This window comes from Lycium barbarum, chromosome 3 (genome assembly GCF_019175385.1).
Source record: "Lycium barbarum isolate Lr01 chromosome 3, ASM1917538v2, whole genome shotgun sequence".
In the NCBI taxonomy this organism is placed as follows: domain Eukaryota; kingdom Viridiplantae; phylum Streptophyta; class Magnoliopsida; order Solanales; family Solanaceae; genus Lycium; species Lycium barbarum.
In genome coordinates, this window is record NC_083339.1 from 113,366,815 (window position 1) to 113,387,821 (window position 21,007).

At 38.8% G+C, this 21,007-nt stretch overlaps 1 non-coding gene across 1 annotated transcript; it reads right to left on the reverse strand.

The window, feature by feature from the left end:
- Nucleotides 1–11,739: 11,739 nt before the first annotated feature.
- On the reverse strand, nt 11,740–11,845 carry LOC132634502 (small nucleolar RNA R71). The gene has a single exon (XR_009580221.1). It is a non-coding gene; the product is annotated as a small nucleolar RNA R71 (small nucleolar RNA).
- Between the last annotated feature and the right edge of the window lie 9,162 nt (nt 11,846–21,007).

Sequence of the window (21,007 nt, forward strand, 5' to 3'; positions counted from 1 at the left end):
TATAGAGGTAACACCCAAAGGAACGGATTTCCATCTGATAGAGCTAGTGGAAGCTGCCCACAGGATACACTCCCCAGAGGTCCTCATGCCTATAGTTTATAAAATGATTGCTTCAACCAAGCTCTACAAGGGTTTCAAACCCGGGAAGGGTCTGGGAAAGCATTTGCATGGCATCACTGAGCCGATACCCATTCCTTAAGATAATTATCATTTTGGACTTGGTTATGCCCCATCTGAAGATGAAATACCTATCGAGAAGAGGCAAGATGTCACGGACCTCCGCAAGCCCATTCCAAATTTATACTAGTCATTCCCAAACAGAATGTCTATAACAAGTGATGCTAACATGGAAGAAGAGGGATAGGCATGCTATTCCAAGAAGAAGAATGCTCATTGATCCTAAAGGAATGTGCAGAAGCACCCACTATCCGAAATGCAGATCCGGGCGAGCAGCTATCCAATTGGGCCTCTACCCCACTCTTGGCTCTTCGGTAGAGAAAGATGAATTTATTTTTAAAAATTGGGAGAATTAGTCGATGCCCGATTACTCACCAGTAATCACTTTAGGCTCGTTTGGTATAATGGACAAGAAAAAATAGTCCTGGGATAAAATTTAGTGCCGCTTAATCCCACATTTGGTTGGAATAAAAACTCGGGATAACTAATCCCAGGATTAGTTATCTCGGGATTATAGTGTTTTTTATCCCACCTTGAGAGTGGAATAACTAATCCCCGGATAAGTTGTTTCCAACCAAACGAGCCCTTTATGTACCTCGTAATGTTTTCAAAAATGGAAATGGCTTGATCCAAGCCAGGACCACGGTACTTTCATTTAATCTAAATCAATGAAACCCTCGATTTTATCAAAATAATTTTATTTACTCGTTTTGCAAGCATGTTTTATACTAACCTTGCTTTGCCTTGAAATTTCAGTAATGAAAATAATAAAGCGACCTTAAATGTCATGACATGTTGCAAATCGAGTGAGTAGGGCAGTGTAGAGGAAGAAGAGTACGAGGAGTGCAATAATGCAACAATGATACCCGAGGGTCTTATGGAAGAAATAGAGCAGTTATAGAATGAACAGAAACCAAACATGGACGAAACAAAAGCAATCAATCTAGGTGATGAAGAGAACATTAAGGAAACTAGGATAAGTGTGCACCTAGAAGCACCTCAAAAAGAGGAATTGATAAGCCTGCTAAAGGATTATATGGATATTTTTGCATGGTCATACGCTGACATGCCGGGATTAAGCACTAGCGTAATGCCCCACCGATTGTCCATCAATGTAGGTTTCATCCCCGTGAAACAGAAAGCTAGGTAATTCAAACCAGACCTTAGTATCTGCATTAAGGACAAGGTAGAAAATAAATCAAATCTAGGGTGATAGAAGTAACATCATACCCCACCTGGCTAGCCAACATAGTGTTGGTAGCCAAAAAGGATAGAAAAATAAGAATATGTGTGGACTACCGGGATCTCAACAAGGCCAGTCCCAAAGATAATTTTTCACTTCCAAACATCCACATACTCATAAATAACTATGCTAAGCACGAGCTACAGTCATTTGTGGATTGTGTCGCCGGTTATCACCAAATCCTAATGGATAGAGAGGATGCGAAGAAAACAACTTTCATCACTCCATGAGGAGTGTACCATTACCGGGTAGTGCCCTTCGGCTTCAAGAATGCCGGTGCAACTTACATGGGAACCATGACTACCATCTTCCACGACATGGTTCATAGAGAAATCGAGGTATACGTGGATGATTTCATCATCAAGTCAAGAGAAAGTTCGGACCATACCACTCATCTAAGGAAATTTTTTGACAGGCTCCGAAAGTTTAACTTAAAGCTAAACTCGGTTAAATGTATATTTTGGGTACCGATAGGAAAACTACTGGGGTTCATAGTCAGCCGAAGGGGCATAAAGCTAGACCCAACAAAGATCAAATTAATCCAAGAACTATCTCCTTCCAAAATCAAGAAAGAAGTCATGAGTTTCCTGGGAAGGTTAAATTACAATGGACGATTTATAGCTCAGTCTACCATCATTGTGGAGCCCATTCTTAAGCTCTCAAAGAAGGATGCCCCCACAAAATAACAGAAGAATGTCAAGAGGCATTTGATACTATCAATAGATATTTGTCCAACCCGCCAGTCTTAGTACCTCCCAGACCCGGGAGTCCACTGTTGCTATACCTATTTGTTGCAGAAAATGCCTTCAAGTGCATGTTAGGATAACATGATAAAGCAGGGGAAAAAAAGCGAGCCATCTACTATCTGAGAATGAAGTTCACTGCTTGTGAGGCGAGATATACACTGGTAGATAAAACATGCTGCACTTTAACTTGGGTGGTTAAGAAATTGAGGCATTACTTGTCTTCATATACCACTCACCTCAAATCCAAGATGGATTCATTGAGATATATCTTATGTCAGCCCATTCCCATCGGAAAGTTGGCCAAATGGAAAATGTTGTTGAATGAGTTCGACATTGTATACATAGCAAAAAAAGGTCGTTAAAGGACAAGCCTTGGCCGACCTGCTAGCTGAAATCCCAATGGATGAAGATCTTCAACCTCTACGCACTAACTTCCCAGATGAAGGGGTGCTAACCATAGAAGAAGAGGCAGCGGAACCGTACATAGGTTGGAGATTGTTCTTCGATGGAGCAATCAATTACAAAGGTCCGGAATCGGAGAGGTTTTGACATAAGAAAATGGGCAACATTACCCAATAGCCGCGAAGCTCAAATTTCATTGTACCAACAATATGGCAGAATATGAATCCTGCATTCTAGGCTTCAGCATGGTACTGGACATGTACATCGATGAATTACTTGTCATCGAAGACTTCGACTTGCTAATTCATCAAGTACAACGCGAATGGGCCACTAAAAATGACAAGATCATTCCATATGTGAACTTGGCACAAAGACTGTGCAAGAAATTCAAGAAGATTGAGTTTCGACACACTCCAAGAGCTCAGAACGAGTTTGTTGATGCATTGACCACAATAGCATCAATGGTCCAACATCCCGAAAGCAGTCACATTGACCCACTGAGGATAATCGTGAAAGAATAACATGCTTACTGTTGCCACGTGGAAGCAGAGCCAGATGGAAAGCCGTGGTACAATGATATCAAAATGTACCTGGAGAAACGGGAATATCCTGAAGGTATCACCAGTGGACAAAAGAAGACCATCAGAAGAATAGCTAGTGGTTTCTTCCTAAATAAGGAAGTGTTGTACAAACAAACGCCGGATTTGGTCTACTCCGATGTGTAGACGCCAGCGAGGACACCAAACTTCTGGAAGAAGTACATGCTGGGACATGTGGCCCCCATATGAATGGATTAGTACTGACCAAGAAGATTCTCCGTATCGGATACTATAAGATGACAAGGGAAAGTGATTGCTGCAAATATGTGCAAAGATGCCATCAGTGCCAAATCTACGGTGATTTAATCAAGGTTCCGCCGTCTGAGCTTAATGCTATGAGTTCACTATGGCCCTTTGTTGCTTGAGGTATAGACATCATTGGACCCATCCAACTGCCGCTTCAAATGGGCACCAATTCATTTTAGTCGCCATTGATTACTTTACCAAATGGGCAGAAACAATGCCGCCGAAATCAGTGATAAAGAAAGTAGTGGCCGACTTTGTGCGAAACAATATCATATGTCGATTTGGTATACATAAGTACATCATAATCGACAATGGAGCAAATCTGAATAGCTACTTGATGAAGGATATCTGCGAGCAATTCAAGATCACCCACGGAAATTCAACAGCTTACCGGTCACAGATGAATGGAGCCGTAGAAGCAACCAATAAGAATATCAAGCTCATATTGAGGAAAATGACAGACAACTACAAAGGATGGTACGAGCAGTTGTCATATGCCTTACTGGGATACCGTACCACAACCAGAACTTCAACCGGGGCAACACCCTATTCATTGGTCTACGGTACTGAAGCGGTCATACCTGCCTAAGTCGAGATACCTTCTTTAAGGATCATCCAAGAAGCAGAATTGGACAACGCCGAATGGGTCCGATATCGATATGAGCAATTGGCCTTAATCGAGGAGAAGAGGATAGTTGTTGTGTGTCACAATCAACTATACCTACAAAGGATGGCAAGAGCCTTCAACAAGCGAGTCAGAACTCGATTTTTTCAAATAGGGCAAATGGTACTCAAAAGAATTTTCCCGCATCAGGACGAACAAAAAAAGAAATATTTCCCTAACTAGCAAGGCCCCTACATGGTCCGCAAAGTACTCTCCGCAGGAGCAGTAGTACTGACAGAAATGGATGGGCAGGAGTGAACCAAACCAATCAACTAAGACGCAATCAAACGCTATGACACATGAAAACAAGTTTTTAATTGCAAAAGTATCTTTTGCTTGTAATCGTTATTTTATTCGCTTGTATTAGTTATTTCTTTTGCTTGTAATTGTTTTGTAATAGATTGAAAACAAAATTGTTGTAATATGAACTACACAATGACTTGAATTCCCCACAGTGGGATACATAGGCAACCCATTTGGGACCCGATCACATTATTAGTAAAAACCAAAAAACTCATTTACTTCTACCGTTCGACCTAATTCCTGCTGTGACAGGATACGTAGGCACTCTTTGAGCTTGGTCGCACCAAAAGAAAAATCCAAGAAACCCGTAGGTAGCCTCAGAGATAGGACTTCGCAAAGGTGAAAAGATTGATGCGGGCCCAACTGGGACAGATTCTTTTTAGAAGATCTCAAAAATTCGTGTCATCAAGCCACTAAAAAATTAGCGACCCAGCGTTTCAAACCAGGGCAGAAATTTTGAGAAGATCTCAAAATTTCTCACTTGTTTAACACTATAAACTGGGCCAAAGGTTTTGAGGGGACCTCAAAATTTCACACGACTTAGAAGATTCGGCACGAGAGTCTGTTGATCAAGTTTTAAACTGGGCCAGAATTTTTGAGAAAGCTCTCAAAAATTTCATGCAAAGAAGTGAAGAACCTCAGTCACCAAAGAAGGGATCTCCCTCATTCATAAGCACATGTCATGACAAATAACATTACAGTTTTCCAAAAACGATGCATTTATTTCCCTACAAATAGTCATCTGTGTGTTTAACTTTTACAAAAAACGATTTCCTACATAACGAAAATAAATTCATTTTTTCAAATACCAGAGCCGAAGGGGTTTGAGTCCTGTAAGACAAAGATAGGACATCGCCGGCAACACGAATCAACTCTAAATAGGCAAATTAACCCATTTCTGATGCAAGTCTCCAGGACGTCGGGAGGGAAATCCTTTTTTCTAACTTTGTTTCATGTGCAGGAAATGGTGCGCTAAGGAAGTCAGGACCACGCTTGGACCAGGTTTCCAGAAAATACTTAGCCACGAGGACTATAAAGGATTTGAATGCCATAAGAGCAAATATCCGACCATGAGTGATATAAAGAATTTGAATGCCATAAGGGCAAATATCTGGCCACGAGGGCTATAAAAGATTTGAAAGCCACAAGGGCAAGGTATCAAGCCACGAGGGCCATAAAAGGATTTGAGTTCCACAAGGGCAAATATTTAGCCACAAGGTTTGTAAAGGATTCGAATGCCATAAGGGCAAATATCCGGCCACGAGGTCTATAAAGAACGAAAATGCCATAAGGGCGAACATCTGGCCATGAGGTCTCACAAAGTACAAAATGCCATAATTGGAAAAATATCTGACTGAAGGGGTCGTAGTAAAACAACACGGCATATCTGACCACGAGGTCACAATTGGCATAAAGGACGAAAGAAAGACGATTTAGCCGAAGGGGCCATATTTGTAATCTGCATCACCTTTTCTTATTTTCGGTGAGGGCCATTCATATTTTCTTATTTTCCATAAGGGTCATTCATATTTTCTTATTTTCCATGAGGGCCATTTGCATATTTCTTTTTCTTTTTCTGTTTCCGTGAGGGCCATTCATATTTTCTTATTTGCCACGAGGGCTATTTGCATATTTCTTCTCTGTTGTTGTAAGGGCCATTCATATTTTCTTATTTGCCATGAGGGCCATTTGCATATTTCTTCTCTATTGCCATGAGGGCTTTTCATATTTTTTTATTTTCTATGAGGACTATTTGCATATTTCTTCTCTGTTGCCGTGAGGGCCATTCATATTTTCTTATTTGCCATGAGGGCCATTTGCATATTTCCTTTTCTGCTACTGTGAGGGCCATTCATATTTTCTTATTTGCCATAAGGGTCATTTGCATATTTGTTCTCTGTTGCCGTAAAGGCCATTCATATCTTCTTATTTGCCATGAGGACCATTTGCATATTTCTTTTTCTGTTGCCGTGAGGGCCATCACTTTTCTTATTTGTCATGAGGGCCATTTCATATTTCCTTTTCTGTTGCCGCGAGGGCCATCACTTTTCTTATTTGCCGTGAGGGCCATTGCATGTTTCCTTTTTTGTTGCCATGAGGGCCATCACTTTTTCTTATTTATCGTGAGGGCCATTGCATATTTCCTTTTCTGTTGCCGTGAGGGCCATCACTTTTTCTTATTTTCCATGGGGGCTATTGTATATTTTCTTTTCTGTTACCGTGAGCGCCATCACTTTTTCTTATCTGCCGTAAGGGATATTTATATAAATATCTGTCGTGAGGGTCATCCATACAAACACTTCCGAGAGGGCCATTCATACAAACTACCAGGTATAATCAAGATGGTAAAGCGATGTAAATCCGGTCAAGTGACCGCAATATTCACTCCAAGAGATTAAGCAATGTAAACCGATCGGATGACCGCAGTATTCACTCCAAAGACTAAAACGATGTAAATCCGCCCGGATGGCCACAATATTCGTCATCTGAACCAACCAACGTAACTCAATAGGGGGAAGCAGATTTATAGTCGCCAGACGAAGCAGGCTGATCAATACAAATCCAAACAGATGTAAAGCAAACGTGAAACTTTTTCTTACGCAGTCGGTCGAGATAGGGTGCCCATGAGAGTCAAGCCCTCTGGCCAGGACTTGGAAGATATCTTTCCCCCACTCAGCCACACAAAAATGCTTGTTTCCATATATGCTTTGTTTGTTTTTTTCTTTTAGTATTCTGCAGTCCGTCGAACACACACAAAGGCGTTCCCACATAAGGGATATCCTTTTCCTATGATCGAGTTGAACTACAAGTAGATTTATTCCCAAGAACAAGGATATATATGCGGATTCAATACAGAGAGTCAGTCACGCTCCGATTGATCAGACCGAACCTCTCAATTTTGTAACCTGCAAATTCCAGATTTCTATAAATCAGTATCTAGGAGTCATAATCGAGTCAAACTACAAGTGGCCTGAATTCTCATAAAACCTAATATATGTAGGAAACCCAGAAAATCGGGGCCCGACTATATGTTTGAAAATTGCATAAAAATGAGAGGTAAAATGAGTTTGGTCAGTAAAAAATAAAGGTTAGTCAATTGTGTTGCTCAGGGATGGCCTTGCCATCCCCAAACACTAAATGGGCAGTTTTTGACACCTAATCTTTAACCTCCCATAATTTATTTTAATTACACAAAGTCCTTAGATATTAAACAGACTGAAATATGTATTTTTAGAAGTCAAAATGATTTTTATAAAATTACTTAGATAATATTTTACCATTTCATTTGGTAAAATAATTTCTATAATAGTATAAATCATTTGGAAATTAATTTGCACACTTTTACATATTATTACAACAATTATAATATTTGCTAAATCTAGAAAAGAGAAAAACAACTTACAACAATTATTTATTTTAACTGTTCAAGTTATCCAAAATTGATTGGTAAGTAATTTACTCTATTTAGTTCAAGGAATTTGATTAATTAAATGAATTAATAATTTTTGCCCCCTCAATCTTTAAACTTTGCATATTCAATTAATTGAGTGTTTAATTGTGATTAATTTCATAATTTTTTTTATTATGTGATTAATAGTAGCTACAATTGAAATGATCAGTTGTTGTAAATTATGGCCTTAATTGAAAGCCAATTATGTGGTCTGAGTCGATTAAGGTCATTATTGCAAAATTAGCCCTTAATCGTTTAATTGGTTTAATTTTAACCGTAATTGAAATAATCAAATTCATGGTTTAAATTAAATAAAGGCCATTGTCGCAAATTAACTTTAATTGTTTTAATTAGACTAAATGTGGCCATAATTGAAACGACCAAGTTCATGGTTGAAAATCAATAAGGTCATTGATGCATAATTAGTTCTTAATTGGTTGATTGAATTAAGTATGACCATAATTGCAATAATCTATTTCATGGTTTAAGTAAATTTTGCAAATTTAAGCCTTTACTCGGCCAATTAGTTATACTATGGTCATGATTGAAATAATTAATTGATGGACATTGTTTCACTTTTTGTCCACTTGTTAAATGTTGCATGTGTGCCCCTCTCTGTATACATGTATACCCATACATACAGATGTGTATACATATACACACATGTATATCGTGTATAATGTATATCAAACCAAGCCCCCTTCCCGTTTATTTTTTATTGGCTAGGCCCAGCCCAATTCGGACCAGACCCAGCCCAATATCAGTTTAAAGGGATGGTAATACCCTTATACCTTTCATTCATACCAAATGACCCTTAAGAGAGGAGAAATGGTTCCCTTTGCAGGAAACCCAAGCCGCCATGGTCTTCTCGCCTCTCTCTCTCTCCTTGTCATCGACGTTTATGGAAAAATCTCAGTACGTTTTTGCTTTTTATAGTGCGGGCAAAGCAATTAATGCTTCACCCTTTTTCTACCACAACTCAACCAAATGAGGTATAATCCCTCCCCTCTCTCTATTTTGTTCTTGCTTTTCTGCGTAACAACGGTCAAAAGCTCTGTGAATCCTTAATGGGTTTTGTTTTGTTTGATTTTGAAAACTCGATTATTGTTGGATCATGAAGAACCCCACAGATTGACTTTGATTTGAGTCAAATCCGACCCTTAATTTGTTGATTTACTCGATTCCTAGCCATAGATGTTGGCATTGAGATATGCAATGGTAAATTTGCAAAACTCCCACATTGTTGAAAACTAGGGTTTTGAGGAATCAGCGTTCTATAAATAGAACCCCCAATTTGTATTTTATAAAAAGACCGGACAACGAATATCACTCTGCATATTCAAATATCGAATACCTAGGGTTTCTAGCAATTTATGCTTAAGACCTTTAATTTTCGATTAAATATAAAATTTCAATTCTTTTCTTCTGTGTGTTGGCTGAGTTGGGATTTAAGGAGCAAAGGAATCTCCAAGTTCATTCTCGACACTAGGCTGCGCATCAAAGAGGTAATTCCCTCGCCTTTTCATTTTTTGCACTTTTAGTTTTAAGCTATCTGTGTTTGTGTGTTGATGTTATTTTAGCTCAGTTAAGCATGCATGTGTTTATGTGTTAGTTAGTTTGTTAGTAAAAGCATGTTTATGCAGTTTAGCCTATGTAGTCAAGCATGATTTGGGTTTAGCTTGTTTAAATCTGTTTAGTTAAGATATTTATGTATTAAGTTAGCTTAGTCTGTTTAAATAAGCATGTTTATAGGATAGTATTAACTTAATTTGTTTCATTGAAGCATACTTTATTTATGGTTTGGTTGGCTTAATACTTTATTTATAGGATAGTATAAAAGCGACTAATAAATCAGATTACAACAACATTCTGAAACTCAACCTCCATCCCAGAATGAAGTAGGAGGAGGTGATGTACCGTGAAATTATGGCACATTCGATGTTGTTTGGCTATAAGTTTTACTTGTTTTTGAGCAAGTCTTTTTTTTTTTTGATGTGTTTGTGATATGTTGCAGATTTTTAACGTATTTCGGGAGCAAGTCGTGGAAATGGAGTAAAAATGATGTTCAAAGAAAGAAAAATAATGGAAGCCTGATTTATACGGGGGAACATACGAACCGTAAAATATTCACGGTCCGTAAAAGCCATCGTAGATGCTTAACAGTAAGGCCTCAGACCTGAAGAGGAAGTCCAAGCAGAAGTACGGACCGTATATTATTTACGGTCCGTAAATCCCACCGTAGATTGGTTCCAAAGAAGTTTTAAAGAGAAAAGGATTTTACGAACAGGTTACACGGACCGTATAATATTTACGGTTCGTAAAAGTGGATCGTATATCTGACAACTGGAGAAGATTTTACGGAGAACTGTTCACTGATTCTATGGACCGTATAAAATGTACGATCCTTACATTGGTCCGTCGGGGGCAATTTTTTCAATCTTATTTTGTACGACTTAGACTCTTATAAATACCTTATCTAGGTTTCTTGTAAAGCACATTACAGCAGAACTCAGCTTTTATTTCCCTTAGCACTAATTATTCATAGTTTTGAAAGACTTTTAGGGATTACAAACAATTGCAATTAATTTCTCTTCAATTCCAAGAAATCAATTGTAAGCATTATGATCTCCATTATTTCTTATTGTTCTTCTTCCTCTATGAATAGCTAAATTCCCTTACTAGGGTTGTGAACCCAATTGGTGGGTGTCTTGTGATTGGGTTTGTGATTGATATACACATAATGGATTATTAGGGTTTATTTATTCTTCATTCTTCATTCATAATTAATGGTTGCAAACATTGATTAAAGCCATAAACCTTGATTTATTTGGGAAAATAATTACGGTTGGTAAGAATAAATAATAAGGACTCAAAGCTTTAAACTTTGTTTAATAAATTCACTTAGAAATAAGAAGAATTTACTTGGCATGATTAATCGTTCTTCATAGTTACTTTCTTATATTTGGGAAAATCATAGAAATAGATAATCTTTATTTATTGGGAAATAGTAGAGATTTATATAGAGATTAAGCGCATTCATATAATGATCCATTAGAAGTATATCAAGATCAATACCCATGATCATACACTCTATCTAACGGGGATACAACTTTAGTTTCTTTTACCATAAATTACCACCCAAAACAATTAGTTAGCAATTAGTCATAAAAAAAAATCAACTTTTACCAAAATCATTAGATTAAGACATTAGACCTAAATTTAGCATTCTACGACTTTAGCAACCTTTTCACACTATATTCCTGTGGGATTCGACTCCAACCTTGGTGGGTTACTATATTTGATAACGTCCGCGTTATACCATTAATAGGTGTAATTAGAGTGTATCAAATTTTGGCGCCATTGCCTGGGAATACGGTTTTGAAATAACTAAATAGTGTTTGTTTTGATTGAAGTCTTTTGCTTATTCCATCACACCTTGTTTGCTACTCTGTGTAAAACAGGTGAACATGAATCAGAATCAGCAAAATCAACGTGCTTGTAACCAGGGGAATCGATTGAATAATCAGTCGAATGAATTATTTGATGAGAGTGTTTTCGCTGATCTTTTTCCAGAGGAGGATTATGCATCAGCTATTGTTCATCCTCGAGTTAGAGCTGCTAGCGTGAAAATTGACTCCTCTCTATACCAGTTGTTGAAGCTTGAGGAATACTTTCAGAACTCTACCGAGAATAACCCTCAACGTCATTTGCAGAATTTTGTGGATGTGTGTGCTAATCACATCCAAAATAACGTTTCACAAGATGCTATCCGCTGAGGTTATTCAAATATTCCTTTGCTGGAGATGCAAGAACATGGTTTGAGAAACTGCCCCGGAATTCGATTACTACATGGGCAGAGATGGTGACTGCTTGTCTCACGAAATGGTACCCTCCTAGCAGAAAGGCTGAAATTCTGGACAAGATCTATGAATTTAAGCAGCGACTGGGGGAACAACTATATGAAGCCTGGGAGAGATTCAAGGAGCATTTGCAGAAGAGTCTGAATCATGATTTTTTGGAGCACATATAATGGAGAAGTTCTACCGAGGGCTAGATCCAGCGACGCAGTCAGTTGCTAATAATGCAGCTGGTGGTTGTTTCATGAACAAATTTTATCGACGAGTGACCAACATACTTAACAAGCTGACTACTCACAATTAGGCTTTGCACTCAAACAATGCTGATGTTGCACCGTATGGTAGTGCTATGATCCAAAATATGGTAAAGGAGAATCAAGATACTCGGCAAACATTGGCAGAACTTGCCACAAATATTTCCTTGCTAACAAAGAAGTTCGATGAAACCCAGATTAAGAAGGTAAATATTTGTGAGGATGACACAGTTATGCCAAAAGGGATGTACCATACCCAAGATGGTTCGTTTCATGATGGGCCCTCTATGCAGGTTGAAGATGCGAACTATGTGAATAACTCTCAAGGGAGTTATCAAAGACAAAACTACCAAAGTGGTTACCAGAATCAAAATCAATGGAGACCCCAACAAGGTCAAAGTGCTTATAACAACTCAGGGAACTACAACAATAATTATGGTGGTGCGAACCAAGGTAGCTACAACAACAATAACAATTTTGGGAACAAGAGTTCCAATCCTTATATACTACCGAAAGGGCAGTCAACAGAGCAAGGTAGTTCGAAGGTTGAAGCAATGCTTGAGAAGATTCTGGCAAATCAATCTAAGTCTGAGAGGACTTTATCTGGGCTGACAGAGACAGTGGGTTCCCATACAGCGGCTATTTAGAAGCTTGAGTCACAGATGAGGGAAATATTCAGAGAGCAGCACCCTCCTAAAAAGGGAGGACTTCAGAGTGACACTATTCCGAATCCGAAGAATGGGGGAGGCGGTGTAGACCGTATGTTTGCCATCACTACTAGGAGTGGTAAAATACTCCAAGGGACTGATAAGAAGGTGGTTGATCTTGAGCCCATAGAAGAAGAGGAAGAGGTGCGGTTTGAAGCACCCATTATTGTTGATGAGAATCCTATTTACAAGAAGGTTACTGATATTCCAGAGATTGTGAAGGAAGTTGATAACACAAGCAAGCAGACTGTAAAAGAGGCTCTCTGCCCTTTGATTCAACTTTTCCAGTCTGAACCTCCCTTTCCTCAAAGGTTGGGAAAGAAGAAAGAAGATGCTAAGTTCGAGAAGTTTTATGATCAGTTGAAGCAGTTATCTCTAAATTTTCCCTTCTTGGAAGTTGTCAAGGAGATGCCTGATTTTGCTAAATATTTGAAGGACCTGCTGACCAAGAATAAAACGGTTCAACATGAAACCGTGAGTTTGACTCACACTGTGGGTTCCATCATCTCAACTACTACTGTTCAGAAGAAGGAAGATCCTGGGGCGTTCATCATTCCTTGTTCTGTTGAGCACCATGATTTTGCTCGAGCTTTGTGTGATCATGGGGAAAGTATTAATCTGATTCCACTTGCTATATACAAACAATCAGGTTTGGGGATGCCAAAGCCGACTACTGTGAGGTTACAAATGGCTGATAGGTCTATCAAAAAACCTGTTGGGGTGGTTGATGCTGTACTTGTGCGGGTTGGTGAATGTTGCCCGTTGATTTTGTGATTCTTGACTGTGTTGTTGATCGGGACATTCCTATTATTCTGGGAAGACCCTTCCTTGCTACAGGGAGATCTCTTATGGATTCGAAGAAAAATGAAATCAAGTTCTGAATCTACAATGAAGAAGTTACTTTTCAGGCTAGCAAGGGGATAAAGTTACCAAGTGCATACGAGAGCATTTCGGTAATTGATTCAGTTGATGTTGTTGATGAAGCGGTGAAGTTCAAGATGGAAGAAGAAAGTTTGGGTGAAGCTCTAGCTGGTATTCTTGTGAACTTAAATGCTGAGGACATGGAAGGTTATGTGGAGACAGTTAATTCACTTGTTGGGTTGGGTTCATATTCTTACCACCCAAAGAAGCTAAATCTTGATCTAGAAAATAGAAAAACTCCTCTAGCAAAGCCTTCGATCATTGAGCCACCTAAGTTGGATCTTAAGCAGCTCCCATCACATCTGAAATATAAGTTCCGTGGTCCAAATAATACTTTGCCAGTGATTGTTTCAGCCCTACTAACTGAGGAACAGATTATGCAGCTGCTGGAAGTATTACGGGAATATAGGTGTGCTATTGGTTAGACCATAGCAGACATTCGGGGTATTCCATCTGGGATCTTTGAACATAAAATCCAGCTGGAAGAGGAAAGCAAGCCGAGTATATAGCATCAGAGGAGACTGAACGAAAATATATAAGAGGTCGTCACGAAAGAGATCATCAAATGGTTAGATGCGAGAGTGGTTTACCCAATTGCTGATAGTAAATGGGTGAGCCCAGTCCAATGTGTTCCTAAGAAGGGCGGCATCACAGTGGTTCTAAATGCAAAGAATGAGCTGATCCCAACAAGAACTGTCCCCGGATGGAGAGTTTGCATGGACTATCGCAAGCTCAACATTGCCACATGCAAGGACCATTTCCCTATGCCTTTTATTAATCAAACACTTGATAGGCTAGCGGGGCGTTCCAACTATTGCCTCCTTGATGGTTATTCGGGCTACAATCAGATAAATATTGCTTTAGAAGATCAAGAGAAGACTACTTTTACTTGTCCTTATGGGACGTTTGCATTCAACCGGATTCCCTTTGGTTTGTGTAATGCACCAGCCACTTTTCAGAGATGCATGATGTCAATCTTTTCTGACATGGTAGAGGATTATTTGGAGGTGCTCATGGATGACTTCTCTATTGTGGGTGATTCGTTTGATGATTGTCTTGGCCATCTGGGTCAAGTGCTGAAAAGATGTGAGGAGACAAATCTTGTTCTAAATTGGGAGAAGTGCCACTTTATGGTGAAGGAAGGGATCGTCCTCGGTCATAAAATCTCTGAAGAGGGAATTGAGGTCGATCAAGCAAAAATAGATGTGATTGCAAAACTTCCTCCACCTATCTCAGTAAAAGGTGTCCGAAGTTTCTTGGGACATGTTGGGTTCTACAGGCGCTTCATCAAATATTTCTCTAAGATTGCTAACCCGATGTGCATGCTTTTTGAAAAAGAGGTTGAGTTTGTGTTTGATGATAAGTGCCGGAAGGCGTTTGATGAGCTAAAAGAGTGTCTCACTACTGCTCATATTATTGTTGCTTCTGATTGGTCCTTGCCCTTTGAACTGATGTGTGATGCTAGTGGTTTCGCAATAGGTGTTGTGTTTGGCCAGAGGCACAATAAAATTATGCACCCGATCAATTATGCAAGCAGAACACTGAATGCCGCCCAGATGAATTACACAGTGACAGAGCAAGAGCTGATTGCCATTATGTTTGCTTTGAGAAGTTTCGGGCCTATTTGTTGGGGTCCAAAGTCGTGGTATACACTGATCGTGTAACATCAAGATACCTAATGGAAAAGAAGGAGGCAAAGCTGCTACTGATCCGATGGGTACTATTGCTGCAAGAGTTTGATTTTGAGGTGAAGGATCGCAAGGGCACCGAGAATCAGGTTGCTAACCATCTCTCTCGGCTTGAAGAAGCTGGGAGACCTTCTGATGAGCTAGATATAGATGATGCGTTTCCAGATGAGAGAGTATTGGCTGTGTTAATGGAGGTATCACCGTGGTATGCTGACATTGCCAATTATTTGGTAACAGGCATAGTTCCAGAAGATATCAAAGCTTACCAAAAGAAGAGGTTCTTGCGGGATTCTCAGCAGTACTAGTAGAACGAGCCTTATTTGTTCGGAACATGCGCTGACAACATCATTTGGCGTTGTGTTCCTGAAAGTGAAGTGATGGCGATTTTAAAAAGGTGCCATGACTCTCCTGTTTGGGGTCATCACAGTGGTAACCGGACTGCGGCTAAGGTACTTGAATGCGGTTATTACTGGCCGACTATCTTTCATGATGCTAATATATTGGTGCGGTCTTGCGATTGCCGACTATCTTTCATGATGCTAATCTATTGGTGCGGTCTTGCGATCAATGTCAGAGGCAAGGGAATATAGGCAGAAGGCAAGAGATGCCTACGAATTTTGTTATGGAGTTAGAAGTGTTCGATATCTGGGGGATTGACTTCATGGGACCCTTTGTGAGTTCAGGTGGCATGAAATACATCTTAATTGATGTGGATTATGTGTCAAAATGGGTAGAAGCGGTTGCTTTACCTAATAACGAGGCCAAGAGTGTCATGGGGTTCCTCAAGAAGAACATATTTACTCGCTTTGGTACTCCGAGGGCTATAATCAGCGATGGTGGATTCCACTATTGTAATAGAGCTTCGCGGGATTGATGGATAAATATGGTGTAAAACATAGGTAGCAACACCTTATCATCCTCAGACAAGTGGGCAAGTTGAAGTATCCAATCGGGCGATCAAGAGTATTCTAGCAAAAACAGTGAATGCAAATAGAACTGATTGGGCCCGCAAGCTCGATGATGCTATATGGGCATACTGGACTGCTTTCAAAACTCCGATTGGGACTTTACCCTTCAAGCTTGTTTTCGGAAAAGCTTGTCACTTGTCTGTTGAACTTGAGCACAAGGCCATATGGACTTTGAAGAAATTGAATATAGATTGGGAAGAAGCGACCAAGCTCGGGTTGTTTCAACTAAATGAGATGTATAAGTTTCGGTACCAGGCATATAAGAGTGCAGCACTATATAAAGAGAGGATGAAGTAATATCATGACAAGAAAATCCTGAAACGAGAGTTCTATAAGGGTGATCCAGTCTTGCTGTTTAACTCCCAGTTGAAGTGGCTACCGGGTAAGCTAAAATCAAGGTCGCCTGGTCCGTTTGAGGTGGTAGGTGTTTCAACCCATGAAGCGATTGAGTTGAAGTCCGGAGATGGAACTCGAACATTTAAGGTAAATTGGCAGAGGTTGAAGCACTATCACTGAATGGTTTCGGAAAATAGAATTGTTGACCGATACCGGTTCAAGCACCTCAGAACGAACAGTGATCTGGTGTACGCAGATAAGGAGTGAATGACTACCACCGTCGTGCCGCGACATTAAATCAAGTTCTTCTTGGGAGGCAACCCAAGTGTAATGTTTTTTTTATTATTATTATTATTATTTGCAGCATATAGGGTAATGTTTGTTTTGGTGCAGGATGCAAAGGGTAGAACCTGGAGATGATCTACGCCAGAATCTACGGTCCATATAAAACATACGGTCCGTAGATGGAAGCGTAGATTGAAGAAGAAAAAAATCATTCTCTGTTAATGATCGACGCCAGAATCTACGGTCCGTATAAAACATACGGTCCGTAGATGGAAGCGTAGAACATGAGTCAGGTAAAAGCTCTTTCTGTCTTTGATTTACGCCATAACATACGGACCGTATAAGTTATGCGGACCGTAAAAGGAAGCGTAAACCAAGGATCGTCAAATCAATTCACCATCGCAGATCTACGGACAGACATACGACCCGTGTAATTTCTACGGGCATAGATCTAATACCAGGTAAGCTAAAAGAAAAAGGAGGCTAGGGTATTAATAAGATACATACGAGGTTTATTTTTGCTTCAATTTCAAATCCCCACATCATCTGTTTCTCTCCTCTTCCAACTCAAATTCATCACACCCTAAATTCCCCCCTATAATCCCCCCACTACCAAATCACAAACCCACTACCATATCACATCCCTAAAAACACTCCCCACATATAATAAACAACCCCTCACCACTATAACCAAGAACAAAACCCTTCTCACCCGAAACAGTTGAAGCAAGAAGCAAAAGTCGTCCTTTTTATTACTAATACTCGCCAAGTTTTATTGATAATCTGTGTCTCTATCAGGTTTGTTGATGCTCTTATACTCTAGTTATGATCTCATGTGTGATTTCCTCAAATAACCTTAATGTGTGATTTATGGAATTCTTACTGTACGGAGTATAGAAGCTTGAAACTAGATAGGGCGGTGATTTGGTTGTGTTGTGCTGAGCAATGGACTCATGGGGAACGAACATTTCGACACCCCCATTGGGTCAGTGGGCATTTCAAGTGTATGTGTCTTAATTGATACAACAATTCATTATGCTCACCAATTGTTCGATAAAATGCTTGAATGAGAAAACGAGTAGATTGGGGTGAAGTCTGAGTAACCCCAACATGATATGAGCAAAATAACAGGTTCCGTGTCTAAGAATAAGTTTTGAATGCATAGGGGTCTTGGGGAAGTCTGGGTAACTGATTATAGAGAAAGTATATATATGAATAGATTTACGGACCGTAGAAATTCTACAGACCGTAAATCTGTGTCGTATATATACCATGTGTATTGAGCCTCCCTGTTCCTGTTTTACGACATAACCTACGGACCGTATAAATTTTACGAACCGTAACTTGTGTCGTGAAACAGTTGCTTCAGTTCCCAAATTTCCTATCCCAAATCTACGAGGAGTTTTACGGACCGTAAAAAATATATGGACCGTAGAACTCCACTGTAGAATCTCCATGAACCAGCATGTCATTCTGTCACCTATCTACGGTCTCCTTTATGGACCGTATGTTTTTCACGGTCCGTATATATATATATACATATATATACATTATTCTAGATACTAATATGTAGTCCACAGGTATGGCTGTCACATGAGGTCGTGCTCAGGCCACAGGCCAAGGCCGAGGGCGAGGTCGGACCCAATTCAAAACTAGGCTACGTGATCAGGACCATGTGAGTGATGAAGATCAGGATCCTATTGCAAGAAACACGAGGCCGCGAAGAGCAGCCCAAACCCCGGCTAACCCCCCGTCTGATGAGGGGTCCAGCAGTGATGGGGAGCACTCATCAAGCTCTCCTGATCTATCTAGTCAAGGGGCGGCGACTAATGTGCCGGAGAAGTCTGATGCTAAAGAGGAGGCATGCCTAAATGAGATTATAATGAAGGAGAGATCTGAACATGCTATTAGGTTCTCAGTCCAAGGCTCGAAAGAAATATATGGTAAAGGGATGGAGCCAAAGGAAGGAGGACAGGGTTGTCATACCCCATTTTAACCGGGTTAAAATTAGAAGTACGACATATTGGAGATTCCTGTTTTTCGTTTGTTGTTAAGGAGTCGCCACCTAATTATTTATGGTGAATTAGGACACCTAAAGTTTATTAAAGTTATGTTTAAAGTTAACTCTGTTTAAGGTCTGCGAAACATAAGATTCTAGGTAAGGGTTCAATTAGTCTAAAGGGAAGGTATTAGGCACCCTTTAAGACCCATTAACAATGGTTGACCGACCGGACTTATAATTAATTAGGCTAAGTGTAAATATGGTATTATAGAAAAAGAAAGTAGCTTTGTAAGTATGACTAAAGTTATAGATAGACATGTAAGAATGCTATTTAAAATAGAACTTGTAAAAAAAAAAATGTATAAAAGAGTACTTTTAATGCTATTTTGAAATACGATTTATAAACATTGTTAAGGCTTTAAACGAAAGTATAATAGTGTTGTTTAAAATAATAACTTGTAGAAAGCATAATAATTTGCGTAAAAGAAGATTCTAAATATTAAATGAGACTTATTCTAAATGTTGAATGAGATTTAAAGATATTGCTAAGACCTTAAATGAAAATATAGTAATGTCACTCAAAAATAAGATTTGTAAAAAAACAGGATGATTTGCCTATGAATAATAGTCTTTTAAAGGATAATGTGACAAATGTGATCTTTAAGTAAAAATGATATTATATGAATATAATGGTATGAAAATGTCTGGACTTACGCTCTTAAATATGATGAAAAGGCCATGAATTTCTTTCTATTTTTTATTGCTCTTTATTCAACCAATTTCGGCCAAAAACATGTATAAATTGAGTAAATCTTGAAAATGCTTGTAAAATACAATTGGATTCACATTTTGCGTGTCAATGATATTTTGAAATTCCTAAGATGGTAATAATGAGAAATGATTCCTTTAACCCAAATGATGTAGTCATACTATTTTAAAAATCCATTACTCAAATAAATGCTATAGATACTATAAATAGTTTTTTTAAAAATAGAAGTGAATGTAATTTGTGGAATTAACTACCCATTACTAAACTAAACCCCTTAATGCCACAAGGTTCATTCTATCTAAGGAAAGACAGAATAAGCAAAAGTGTTAGTCACGTAATTACAAAGTAAATGCACAAAGAAAATAAAATAAAGAAGTAAAATGATTTAAATGGGCTCAGCCCATTTTAGGATTGCTGTTGTTCGCTGCCACTGTTATGGGCCTCAACCCAGAATATTTTTTGTTTCTTGGCTGCGGATGGGGCTGACTCGAGAGGAGGATTTTGTTGGGCTTTTAGCCCAACACCGAATGCGGAGGAGGACGAGTCCGAGGAACTCGTGTTCGATAGTCATGCATAAAAAATGAAAAGAAAGGATTAGTATGTGATTAATAAATAAGACTAAACATGTAAAATATACACTCAAAACAAATCGGTAGATTATGCATATACTGTATATATTTAAATATATCTCATGTATATGCATTCATAAGGATGTATAGAAAGGTTAATATTGGAAAAGTCTTTGCCTCCGTCTTTCCGATGTTGCACAAATTGGCTAAAGGTTACAGCCACAATGTAATTACTTTTTATATTATGAATGCATATAACTTTGAATTGTTTTTGTATGTTTACATATGTAACAACATAGATGAAGTGCTCTTCTCTCAAAAAACATACTTTTTACCCTTTCTCCAAAGCGAAACATTCTAAGGAAAAATCACGTGGGCATGTTGGAAGAAATAAAGAGATATATTATATATATATATATATATATAACTAATCAAAAGCATCATATTATCAACATTAGCATCTGCAGCTTTTATCTTTGCATGCCACTATCATCCAATTACTTAAAGACAAAACCCCAAAATTTGGGATTAGATAGGCAAGAAAGAATGTTGGTTTTATTTTAATTTTATTTTTCTATTCCCAAAGTAAAGCTATATAGCTAGAAATACTGGGAGAATGTTAGGCAGACTTTATAAATTGTATTTTGGTGTAAGTGAGGAATCATGGACTCCAGTGATAAATTCCACTCCTATTGCTTGTCATATAATAAATTTCACGCGTGAGACAAGACAGAAAAATGAAGAAAAATGATTGTCTCTTCCATTTTCAAGAAAAACAAATTTTCAACCCAGGGACATGAGGTGCCATTTAGAATATAAC